Source organism: Sprattus sprattus, assembly GCF_963457725.1.
Source record: "Sprattus sprattus genome assembly, chromosome: 16".
In the NCBI taxonomy this organism is placed as follows: Eukaryota; Metazoa; Chordata; class Actinopteri; order Clupeiformes; family Clupeidae; genus Sprattus; species Sprattus sprattus.
In genome coordinates this window covers 29,218,542-29,232,602 of record NC_137914.1, presented here as the reverse complement: position 1 = coordinate 29,232,602, position 14,061 = coordinate 29,218,542, and positions in this window count along the sequence as shown.

Genomic DNA, 14,061 nt, shown 5'->3' with positions numbered 1-14,061 from the left:
CGGTGTTGACACGGGCGAGCTAGAGGACAGAGTAGTGTCGGTAAATGTTAGATCTATATGCTGAATTTCGCTCGATTCGATTAACGGAGTATTACAATCTGTGTTAAAGAGACGCGACTCAAGTAGAGTTATCGTCTCATCGAAGCTTGCCAGTAGCCTACACTTGGTACAAGTATTGTAGCCATTGAAATTTGTTGGAGAGTCGCTAAGCATATTACACGATGGGCAGCGAACAAGGGTCGAACAAGACGCCATGGCCAGCTAAGCGTTAGCTGAGAGGGACAAGAAATAGGGGGGGGGAGAGTGAATTCCCAAATTCGATGTAATGTGAAAGGTAGTGATAGTGAGCGCGGTCACTGGGATACTTAGCAGTACAAAGCAGATAAGCGTTCCGGGGCTAGACAGCACGGCACAGTGGCAAGCGTAGCAAGCAGGAAGTTGTTTAAATGTATTGAATTTATTGAATTACTATCTTTGAATGTATTGAATTGATTGCATTTTATCTTGCAGGTTTTAACCTCATCAAGACTGTTCGAGTTACTTTAGTCTGGTGTTCTTAAGCACTTTACCTTTTAAATAGCCTTGTCATAATATGTTTGGGCCGGACTGAAGTCATTAACAATGTATTCTGATTATCTACTATAATTATTATATTATTGTTATTATATACTATAATATTCGTGTTATATCTCACTCAGGGATGTGGGTTGGATCTCCCCTGGAGAGGGGGGAAAATGTTATGTATCCATGACAGTGTTTACGGCATGCCCGTATTTTGATAGCATGCCTGTATTTTAATGTATCGGATGATGTGTTTCCGGTCGGTGTGTCAGTTGGAATAAGTTTCAGTAAACAGTTGAACTTATGAGGCTCCCGTGTTTCGCGTAGTGTTTGCACACACAACAGTCTTGGTTTCAAAATCATAAAAATTAAAGCTGGGAAAAATGGCTGGATATAACATGACCAAGTATTAATAGCTGAAAGTAGTCGTGCAGTCGAATATACAAGTCCTGCAATGAACCTTTATAACCTTTGCTTTATGAAGGTTATAATATTCTGCATTAGTTTAAACTAATTTAGAGAGCTGTTGATAAAACTGTAGTGATGTGTCGTTCGTGAACGATTCGTTCATTTTGAACGAATCCTTACAACGACTCGAGAGTTACGAGTCCTCTCAAAAAAAGATTCGTTCTTTTTCTCGTTCATGACCGCGCATCGGGACAACTGGGACTGTTGCATTGGCTAAGCCAAGGAAACAGAAATGATTTGTTGAATGCAGGTCACGTAAAAATGATCCAAAGACCCGTATCCAAGAGACCCAGTCGGAAAAAGAACGAATCATTTCTGTTTCCTCTAGCTGACTGTACTGAGCCTATGCAGGTCACGTGGAAAAGGATCCATATCCGGCAGATGAACGAATCATAGATCCAAAGACACGGTTGTCAAAAGAACGAATCATTGAACGAAACAGACACGTTTGGCAAAAGAACGAAACATTGAACGATCCGGCAAAAGAACGAATCATTGAACGATCCGGCAAAAGAACGAATCATTGAACGAAATACCCATATCCGGCAGATGAACGAATCATAGATCCAAAGACACGGTTGGCGAAAGAACGAATCATTGAACGAAAGACTGATATCCGGCAAAAGAACGAATCATTGAACGATATCCGGCAGATGAACGAAACGTTGATCCAAAGACGGTCGGGAGGTGAACGATTAGGTCATCTGCCGGATACAAGTATTTGGATCATTTTTCACGTGATCTGCATAGGCTCAGCATGGGAAGCTAGAGAAAACCGAAATGTTTCGTTCATTTTGACTGGGCTCTGGATATTTTTTCACGTAACCTGCATAGGCTCAGAAGAGGAAACAGAAAGGACTTATTAACCTAGTTCACTTCCGAGTGTCTATGGTTAGTAAGACGTGAATGATATTCGTTCACAAGAAATAATTACAGGTTTAGTTATTTTAACTTTTTAAAACTTTACTTACAGTTCAGTGCAGCGTAATTGTTTGCCGTGATCATTAAATGCTTATGTGATAATAAATGACCATTTCATCCAAACTTTCATATAATATTATTTGAATGCAGGAATTAGTATCTGCTGGTTTACATGTAGTAACCTCCATGAAAATATGATACGTATTTGTAGTGGACGTATTTACGCCAGTGAATTGGCTATAAAATTTAAAAATGTTGAGTAGCACCCCCCCCCCCGTTAAAATGAACGAGTGACTCGAAAAAAGATTCGTTCATTTTACTGAACGAGATTCAAAGATTCGAGTCGGTAAAATGATCCGAACTTCCCATCACTATAAAACTGTGTGTTCATTATTGAGGCTGCAGTTAGTGCTGTTGAATTGACCCTTCCGCAAACTCCGCCCCCCTTAGCAACGTTTGGTATATCAGTCAAGCATTCACGTTTCCCAGGTTCTCAGCATTGGTATGAATGGGGTGGCAACATGTTTTCAACCGTGTCAATTTCAGCTCTACCCAAAGAAATCATAAGCATTTTTTGGAAAAACAGCAAGATCTCAGATCGAAGCAGGCAAAAGGGTCTGCAATATGCTTATATAGGCTACAACCACGACATTACATGCCGTGTTTGTAGACAGACCAATGCTAAGGCTAACAGGTTCATTCCAGCTATGTTTATTTGTTCTATTATCTACACAGTCGCCGCTACGCAAACATGTAAGGTGGTAAAACTGAATCGTATTTTAAGCAAGGGTTTTCTCACGTTTTCGATGCAGTGGGCAGATTTTAGCGACATAGCTTCTTGGAACAAAGTAGGTGCTTCTGTTTACGTTGCTGACATTCAGCTGATGGGGGGGGGGGGGGGGGGGGGGGGGGTCGTCTACATTGTTTGATCCACAGCAGGCATTTCTCTCTCTGGGTCTTGGGTTTCGGGAAGGGATAAAATGTTACCCCTCCCTCCAGCCTTTTTGGATATCGACTGTCAGAATTACACACTCCATAAGCACAACGTTTCATTTTCTCTTCTCGAGCAGACGTCTCTCTCATTGACTTCCATTCATCAAAATGGCTCGCTTGACTGAGGTCCCGAGCTTAGTAACCGTTGCTATGCTATGATTGATCAGTTACCGTTTTGGGGAGTGGTCGCGGAAGGGTCAATTGTATTGCGTTGTGCTGACAAGTATTTCTATTATTTTGACCACCCCATACCAATAAGTGCGGCTAAATAACTTGCCTTAAGCTTTGTGAGTGTCAGCTGTATTTTTTTGGTTATACGCAGGAAAAGATTGGTTGGGGACTCCCCACAGTGGCCACACACACACACACACACACACACACACACACACTTCCCACAGTGGCCAATCCTTTCACTGTCACATGCAAATACTCATACTCAACAACCTAACCAATGATACTGCCACAAATACCTAACAACCTAACCAACAATACTGCCACAAATACCCAACAACCTAACCAATGATACTGCCTCAAACACCCAACAACCTAACCAATGATACTGCCACAAATACCCAATAACCTAACCAATAATACTGCCACAAATACCCAACAACCTAACCAATGATACTGCCCCAAATACCCAACAACCTAACCAATGATACTGCCCCAAATGCACAAATGTCTTCAGTTTACTGATGACAAATGCACTGGGTGCTGCAACACAGTTCCCACCTACAGATGACCATTCCTCCTCAGCAGTGACTGTGCTCACTATATCATTTGTTGTGCAATATTAATACTCAGCCACTTTATTCGACTGCAAGTCACTTATCCCATCTCAGTCTCCTTATTAATGTGTATAAACAAGTCACTTATGCCATCTCAGTCTCCTTATTCATGTGTATAAGACAAGTCCCTTATGCCATCTCAGTCACCTTATTCATGTGTATAAACAAGTCACTTATGCCATCTCAGTCTCCTTATTCATGTGTATAAGACAAGTCCCTTATGCCATCTCAGTCTCCTTATTCATGTGTTGTATAAGACAAGTCCCTTATGCCATCTCAGTCTCCTTATTCATGTGTATAAGACAAGTCACTTATGCCATCTCAGTCGCCTTATTCATGTGTATAAGACAAGTCCCTTATGCCATCTCAGTCTCCTTATTAATGTGTATAAGACAAGTCACTTATGCCATCTCAGTCTCCTTATTCATGTGTATAAGACAAGTCCCTTATGCCATCTCAGTCACCTTATTCATGTGTATAAGACAAGTCACTTATGCCATCTCAGTCTCCTTATTAATGTGTATAAGACAAGTCCCTTATGCCATCTCAGTCACCTTATTCATGTGTATAAGACAAGTCACTTATGCCATCTCAGTCTCCTTATTAATGTGTATAAGACAAGTCACTTATGCCATCTCAGTCTCCTTATTCATGTGTATAAGACAAGTCCCTTATGCCATCTCAGTCTCCTTATTCATGTGTATAAGACAAGTCACTTATGCCATCTCAGTCACCTTATTCATGTGTATAAGACAAGTCACTTATGCCATCTCAGTCACCTTATTCATGTGTATAAGACAAGTCACTTATGCCATCTCAGTCTCCTTATTAATGTGTATAAGACAAGTCCCTTATGCCATCTCAGTCACCTTATTCATGTGTATAAGACAAGTCACTTATGCCATCTCAGTCACCTTATTCATGTGTATAAGACAAGTCACTTATGCCATCTCAGTCTCCTTATTCATGTGGTGTATAAGACAGAAATGTTACTCTATTTATTATCAACCTACCTCAGTTGATGTTCTACCACAGCACTTTGTTCTACTCGTAATCTTTTTAAGTTTATTGTATTTTGGTGTTGTTGATATGCCATCCCTCATGGCAGCAGCGCTCCAAATCTTGTTGTATGCAAAGCTATACAATGACAATAAAATCATTCCTCTTCTTTCATAAAGCTATACAATGACAATAAAATCATTCCTCTTCTTTCTTAATTTGCTTAAACAAATAATTTACACAAAGTTAAACACAGAGGAGTTATTATCCAAAAATAAAATTACTTAAAAACACCTGTCAGTAATAACCCCTGCCAGTAATAATTGAAAAAATTGGATCAAGTTATGTACGGTCGATAACCATACTAAAAAGTCATACAACCACCAGATGTTATGTACAGAAATAATGGTGGTAGGAGGTACTCACATAATACTCTAATCTAATTTAAGGGGAGGTGAAAGCTCACAGGCATCAATTAAAAAGCTCCCACCACGCATCCCTGTAACGAACCACTGATCACTAGAAAGGTCTGCTCAGGTGCATCAAGCCAGTGAGGCAGAAGGACAGAGAGAATCTGGGATAAACTAGATCACTCTGAGACTCCTGCTCTGTCTTGGATAAACTAGAGCACTCTCAGTCTTCTGCTCTGTCTTAGATAAACTAGAGCACTCTGACACTCCTGCTCTGTCTCGGATAAACTACAGCACTCTGATACTACTGCTCTGTCTTGGATACACTACAGCACTCTGATACTACTGCTCTGTCTCGGATAAACTACAGCACTCTGATACTACTGCTCTGTCTTGGATAAACTACAGCACTCTGATACTACTGCTCTGTCTTGGATAAACTACAGCACTCTGATACTACTGCTCTGTTTGACTGTGTGCGCACCGCCATATCAGTAGTGACTAGTTTGCAGTCTTTGCACAGATGTTAGAGAGATGGGCTTTCAGGTAGAGCTTCTGATACTGAGATGGGTTATCTCTGGGGTTGGAGTGGTAGGCAACGTGGTGTTAATCCAAGCGCTCCTGAAGTTGCCTCGGCTCAAGACGTTCGAGATCTTCCTGTTGGGGCTCTCTTCTCAACATGGAGGAGATCTTGATCGTGGACATATACGACATCACCATCCTCCTGTTGTCGCGGTCGCAGATCGACGTCTGGTCGTGCCGTACGCTGAAGTTCCTCACCATCCTTGGGGAGGTGGGCAGCATCGCGTTCACGGTGCTCATCAGTGTCTACCGCTACCAGAATCTCAGAGACGCCGAGCGGCGTGCCAACAAGCCAATCCTCATGGACAGCACGCGCTCGGCGTACGCCTTCTGCGGCGGGAGCTTACTGCTTGCCCTCCTCCTCGCCGCGCCCACCTATGGCACCAACCTGGACGGGCACATGAACAACCTGACCTACAATGCCAGCTTCTGCCCGCCTGACTTCTTCCAGTGCCCGGAGGAGAACTGCCCCTGGCTCAACCGCTTGTACAAGTACCTGTTCATCCTGCTGTGCAACCTCCTGCCCCTGCTCCTGGTCACTTGGACCAGCTGCCTCATCGTCCGGGTCCTGGTGAGACAGCACCGGGCCGTGAGGGCTCACCACGCCGCGCAGATACAGTCCAAGGGTCTCCGGTTCCGGCAGAGCACCGTGGCCATCCTGGTGGCCATGTTGGTTTTCCAGGTGGACTGGACACTGTACCTGGTGCTCCAGCTGGGTTTCAGTCCGTACACGTTCAGGAATTAACCTCATCTCTTTTAAGACTTTTAGATGTGAGGGGAATAAACCTCATCTCCTTTAAGACTTTTAGGTGTGAGGGGAAATTACCTCATCTCCTTTAAGACTTTTAGATGTGAGGGGAATTAACCTCATCTTAAGACTTTTAGGTGTGAGGGGAAATAACCTCATCTCCTTTTAGACTTTTAGGTGGGAGGGAAAATAACCTAATCTCCTTTAAGACTTTTAGATGTGAGGGGAATTAACCTCATCTCCTTTAAGACTTTTAGGTGTGATGGGAATCAACCTCATCTCCTTTAAGACTATTAGGTGTGAGGGGAAATAACCTCTTCTCCTTTAAGACTTTTAGGTGTGAGGGGAATAACCTCTTCTCCTTTTAGACTTTTAGGTGGGAGGGAAAATAACCTTATCTCCTTTAAGACTTTTAGATGTGAGGGGAATTAACCTCATCTCCTTTAAGACTTTTAGGTGTGATGGGAATCAACCTCATCTTCTTTAAGACTATTAGGTGTGAGGGGAAATAACCTCTTCTCCTTTAAGACTTTTAGGTGTGAGGGGAATAACCTCTTCTCCTTTAAGACTTTTAGATGTGACAGCCGACTCCACGGTTAGGGTCAGATCCGTTTTGTAGACTACAGGAATTGTTTTACTAACCCATGTTGGCAGAAGTCCAGGTAAACATTTAGTCCAAACAGTAATCATCAATTTAACTATTTGAGGATGATAGAATTATTGAAACCACCACCCATTTTAGCAAGCATAATACTTTAGCACAATAAACAGAAGGGATTAAATAAACATACTACTTAGTTTTCATGGGTCAAAAAGCTATTATTAGTGTGCTTGCCCGAAGGGAAGCACAGTATTGTTGTTGTCAAGTTTTCTTTATTAGTGTGCTTGCCCGGAGGGAAGCACAGTATTGTTGTTGTCAAGTTTTCTTTCTTTCTTTATTAGTGTGCTTGCCCGAAGGGAAGCACAGTATTGTTGTTGTCAAGTTTTCTTTATTAGTGTGCTTGCCCGAAGGGAAGCACAGTATTGTTATCGTCAAGTTTTCTTTATTTATTTATTTATTCTCCCCGTTTTTCTTGCAGCTAACTACTCCTCGCCCGATTGAGCTAGAGACGCCATTCAAACACCAAAACGTCCGGCCCGATCCGGTGCAGGTTGCTATGACTTTTCGTGGCGGTACCCCTTTATTCCTCTTTTTCATCCCCTTTTTTCTCCATACACTTGCATGGCAGAACTCTGTGCATTATGACATCATAATAGGCTCATTAAACTGGCTTGCACCTGTGCTTCTCACTGACACCTCCGCCAAATCCAAGGAACCGCATTTTCTCTGTCCCTCTCAATTCAACTTTGAAAAAGAATAAGAGGAACCGTATTTCTCTGTCCCTCTCAATTCAACTTTGAGAAAGAATAAGAGTAACTACAGTTTCTAACCTAGCTACCGTATTTCCACTTCGTTAAGGTGAGTTGAATGGCAGCATTTTCAGTGTACTGACTGAAATTTTAATGGAAACTGATAGTGTTAGTTAGCCGTAGCAGCTAACGTCTCCCATCCATGGGAGTATCCACTGGCAGTTTCAGCTAGCCGTAACAGGGGATAATTTTCCTTAATTCAAGTTGTGAAGTAAACCTTTGAAGTAATTCATGAATTTAGTTGTGTGGATATAGTGGGTTAAGGCTTGTATTCCTACTACGGTAACGTTAGCTATCCTAGCTGTGTTAAGCAGCTGTAATATCTGAGTACGGGGCTAAACGTAAGCTACCTAGACCTATACGTTGTAGATATGCAAAAGTAGCTTAAACTGAAAGAATGGTTAACTTGTTAGCTCACCAGTTTATTTTGTTGCTAATGTGGTTGGAGAGGACCGATAGCGTGAGTTAACATTAACCCGTGTCCTGGGAGTAATGATTCATGAGAGACCTTGAACCATTAGGTTACCTGAAAAACGTTTGAGGATACCTGGACACAGCATAGCTATTGTAGTGTGCTCAGTTTTCGAAAACTAGACTTAAACTAAGAAGGATAACTATGACTAAATGTGACTAAAACTAATATGCATTTTTGTCTTAAGACTGAATCTAAAATAGCTGCCAAAATGAACACTGATAGGGGACCCCTTAATCTGCAATTCATGGTTGCTAGCTCTAATCAGATGTACTAACTAGGCTTATAAGAGAAGACTAACTTTTTATGCCAACGAACACACTAGACCCTTTCACAATAAACGAGCAAACATGAGAGAAAAACAGAGCAAGCACACTCTCGCAGTTCGTTCACGAAACGCATTCTAGTTTATTAGTGTGCTTGGCCGAAGGGAAGCACACTATTGTTCTTCGTTTTTTACTATTTTTTTTATTCTAGTAGTTTTTCTTGCAGCTAACTACTCCTCGCCCGATTGAGATAGAGACGCCGTTCAAACACCAAAACGTCCGGCCCGATCCGGTGCAAGCTGCTATGACTTTTCGTGGCGGTACTCCTTGCCACTCCTTTTTTATTCCTCTTTTTCCATCACCTTTTTTCTCCATAGACTTGCATGGCAGAACTTTGAGGCATTATGACATCATAATAGGCTCATTAAACTGGCTTGCACCTGTGATTCAGCACAGTATTGTTGTTGTCAAGTTTTCTTTATTTATTTATTAGTGTGCTTGCCCGAAGGGAAGCACAGTATTGTTGTTGTCAAGTTTTCTTAATTAGTGTGCTTGCCCGAAGGGAAGCACAGTATTGTTGTTGTCAAGTTTTCTTTATTAGTGTGCTTGCCCGAAGGGAAGCACACTATTGTTCTTCGTTTTTTACTATTTTTTTTATTCTAGTAGTTTTTCTTGCAGCTAACTACTCCTCGCCCGATTGAGATAGAGACGCCGTTCAAACACCAAAACGTCCGGCCCGATCCGGTGCAGGTTGCTATGACTTTTCGTGGCGGTACTCCTAGCCACTCCTTTTTTATTCCTCTTTTTCCATCACCTTTTTTCTCCATAGACTTGCATGGCAGAACTTTGAGGCATTATGACATCATAATAGGCTCATTAAACTGGCTTGCACCTGTGATTCACTAACAACTCTCACTGACACCTGCGCACGGTTCCTCTTCTCTCTCTGTCCCTCTCCATTCAACTGTATAACTAGGAATATTAAGAGACACCTTCCATACCAGGGCTCTACTCACTCATGCATACTCACTCATGTTTACTCACTCGTGCATACTCACTCATGCATACTCACTCGTGCATACTCACTCATGCATACTTACTCATGCATACTCACTCATGTTTACTCACTCATGTTTACTCACTCATGTTTACTCACTCATGCATACTCACTCATGCATACTCACTCATGCATACTCACTCATGCATACTCACTCATGTTTACTCACTCGTGCATACTCACTCATGTTTACTCACTCATGCATACTCACTCATGCATACTCACTCATGCATACTCACTCGTGCATACTCACTCATGTTTACTCACTCATGCATACTCACTCATGCATACTCACTCATGCATACTCATTTGTGCATACTCATTTGTGCATGCTCATCCAGCAGGGAGAGCTGGAGAGCTGACACCTGCCCCAATTCCAAGGCACTTGTTCTCTCGGTCATGGCCGCAACAGAGCAAGCACACTCTCGCAGTTCATTCACGAAACGCATTCTAGTTAGTGTGCTTGCCCGAAGGGAAGCACAGTATTGTTGTTGTCAAGTTTTCTTTATTCTCCCCATTTTCTTTATTCTCCCCAACGCTAACTACTCCTCGCCTGTTCGAGGTACAGACGCCGTTCAAACACCGAAACGTCCGGCCCGATCCGGTGCAACCTGCTATGACTTTTCGTGGCGGTACTCCTTGCCACTCCTTTTTTATTCCTCTTTTTCCATCACCTTTTTTCTCCATAGACTTGCATGGCAGAACTTTGCGGCATTATGACATCATAATAGGCTCATTAAACTGGCTTGCACCTGTGATTCAGCACAGTATTGTTGTTGTCAAGTTTTCTTTATTAGTGTGCTTGCCCGAAGGGAAGCACAGTATTGTTATCGTCAAGTTTTCTTTATTAGTGTGCTTGCCCGAAGGGAAGCACAGTATTGTTATCGTCAAGTTTTCTTTATTTATTTATTTATTCTCCCCGTTTTTCTTGCAGCTAACTCCTCCTCGCCCGTTTGAGCTAGAGACGCCATTCAAACACCAAAACGTCCGTCCCGATCCGGTGCAGGTTGCTATGACTTTTCGTGGCGATACTCTTTGCCACTCCTTTTTTATCCCTCTTTTTCATCCCCTTTTTCTCTCATTGACTAACATGGGGAAGGTTGAGCCATTGTGACGTCACGCACTCTAGCCAACTGACATTAGATCAGTTGACATAGGAGAAACTCTCTTAAATGCCAGAAGTGGTTAGATAGAGAGTGCAAAATATTAAAACGAATGTAGTGGCAACAGTTTCAGGTACAGTTTATACACCCGCTCTAACAGTGTTAACCAGTATGTGAGTAACGTGGGTTTTATTAAGGCATAGCGTGTGTAATGTGTAGCTATTTCATTCCGTTTGTTAACCTTTCCGGCTGTCTGTATACCAGCAGCAGAGCGGAGCATTTCACTCCCCTGCAATCTCGGAATGAAATAGCTACACAATACACACGCTATGCTTTAATAAAATTCACGTTTTACGAGACACCAACAGAGGCACAACCGACAAGTCTTACCATTGAAGATCTTTGACGTTCGGTCTGAAACTTCATCCAGCCATCCAGGTTAATCCAAGTTGTTATGGAGAACGACAGTTGCATCAATCATATTTCATTAAAACTTCACACTTCTTACATTGGACATATCCACCAGCCTAATTAGAATCTGCATTGTCTACTGAGCAGAAAATTCTCCATACAGTAGATTTCCCTTCGTTTAGTATCATTTTAAACTTTCCAGATGACTGTATTGCCCTCGCTCGTCAAGTGATACGTGTCCAGAAACAAGGCTCCTTTGACTGGATAGCCAGAGCTAGCATAACTGCCATTGAAATCCAATGGTAATGCTACCTAGCTAGGTATGCTAATTGTCGGTATCCATCGTTAACTCGTTAATCGTTAACCATCATGTCACTGGCTTTAATTTAAGAATGGCATGTTAGTAGTACATTTAGTAGTACATTTAATATCAGTACACTTGATTCATTACTGCTGATGTGTTACTTATATATGTTACTTATTAGCAGCTAGCTACCTAGCTAGCCACTGTGTTCCGATGTGTTTTCAGTTAGCGGCAAGCTAGCTGCTGTTATAGTTGAGTTGAGCCTCAGTTAAGACGCTGCGTACCGTACTTCATCATCACATTCGATTATTTATTACAAACAAATTCGAATTCAGCTGTAGGCATGAGATCTGTATCTTGGAGACTAATTGCATCCACAATGTAAGTACTGCAAGCTAGACTACTATGCAGTTGACACAACACAGGAGGTCCCTGGGCCTGAGAAGGGAAGGGAATGAGTTTAATGTGGCTATAATATGGAATTTTAAATGTGCCTAAAACTAGACTAAATTGTAATGAGTTTTCGAAAACTAGACTGAAACTAAGAAGGATAACTATGACTAAATGTGACTAAAACTAATATGCATTTTTGTCTTAAGACTGAATCTAAAAATAGCTGCCAAAATGAACACTGAGATAGGGGACCCCTTAATCTGCAATTCATGGTTGCTAGCTCTAATCAGATGTACTACCTAGGCTTATAAGAGAAGACTAACTTTGTATGGCAACGAACACCAATAACTAGAACTAATTTGACAGACTATAAACCAATGTGATACACGTGCTCTCTATCTATACAGTAAAAGTGTTGCTTACGTTTGATACTACACCTACAGACTAACTCTAACTGCATTAAGTCTAACATATAGGCCTATCTTACAATAAACTTTAAGTAAAGCTGGCTATGTAACCGCATTCATTCTAATATTGTTGCAGAGATGTTTCCTTTTACCAAGATAGCAATTTCAACAATTCACTTAGCTCAGTAAGTCAGTATAACGAAACTCTGAGATACCCTCATATGTCTAAACGTCAGTGGAGCCAAAATATAATGGTTGAGCTTGGTTGCTTGCTAAAATATATTGGAAGAAGGCCCCACTACACTGATTGAGTAGATGTAAATACATGTTAATTCATAGGCACTTGTTCTCTCTGTCACAGAGCAAGCACACTCTCGCAGTTCGTTCACGAAACGCATTCTAGTTTATTTATTTATTTATTCCGTACGTTTTTCTTGCAGCTAACTACTCCTCGCCCGATTGAGCTAGAGACGCCATTCAAACACCAAAACGTCCGGCCCGATCCGGTTCAAGCTGCTATGACTTTTCGTGGCGGTACTCCTTGTCACTCCTTTTTTATTCCATTTTTTCATCCCCTTTTTCTCTCATTGACTAACATGGGGAAGGTTGAGCCATTGTGACGTCACCCGCTCTATCAGTCGTTCTCCATTCAACTGTAGGAATATTAAGAGACACCTTCCAGGGCTCTACAGTGCGAGTATTTCACTCGCATAAATAGGTACGTGCAAACTTGAAAAATAATTTACAAGCACAGTGTGCGAGTGACAGACAGTTGTCAATACGGCGCCAAAAAGTGAAGCATTCCATTGATTTCACATGGAAACAACTGACAGGGTCGCGACTCCAGGGTTTTCGACGGGACCTGCGACGGGACCAACAGCAGCAGCAGCATAATCATCATCTGGATTTACTGACATTTTCGGTATATATAAACACATAATATCAATTGGTAACTGGTGTGTTGTATCCTGTTTATGTCTGATACTTTATAAACATTTATGTTTTACGTTAACTTATTACACTAGGCAGCAGTATTGTGAAGTAGAGCTAGAAATGGCTTTGCTAGCTCCCATATTGTAGCTCACACCAGCAACTGCTCAATTTAGGACAGAAAGGAGTTTGGTAAATTAGCTTGTAACTGTCAATGATAACTAGTTATTAGAATATATTAGCCAACGTTAAGTTGACTTCAAAGGGGCAGTCGAGTGTTTAGGTTGTGTCAGCTAGCTTGGAAAGCTAGCTAATAATTTTTGACTGAAGCTTCACGTTAGCCTCTGTAAACGTTTAGCTAGCTAACGTTAGCTAACTATGAGGTAGCATATCCCAAGTAACTTGTTGTGACCGATAGCGTGAGTTAACATTAACCCGTGTCCTGGGAGTAATGATTCATGAGAGACCTTGAATCATTAGGTTAACTGAAAAACGTTTGAGGATGTACACACAGCATAGCTGTTGTAGTGTGCTCAGTTTTCGAAAACTAGACTGAAACTAAGAAGGATAACTATGACTAAATGTGACTAAAACTAATATGCACTGAATCTAAAATAGCTGCTGAATCTAAAATAGCTGCCAAAATGAACACTGAGATGTATTAATTTTGGCAGCTATTTTAGATTCAGTCTTAAGACAAAAATGCATATTAGTTTTAGTCACATTTAGTCATAGTTATCCTTCTTAGTTTCAGAAGAGGTTTTTCATGGTTGCTAGCTCTAATCAGATGTACTATAGGCTTATAAGAGAAGACTAACTTTTTATGCCAACGAACACC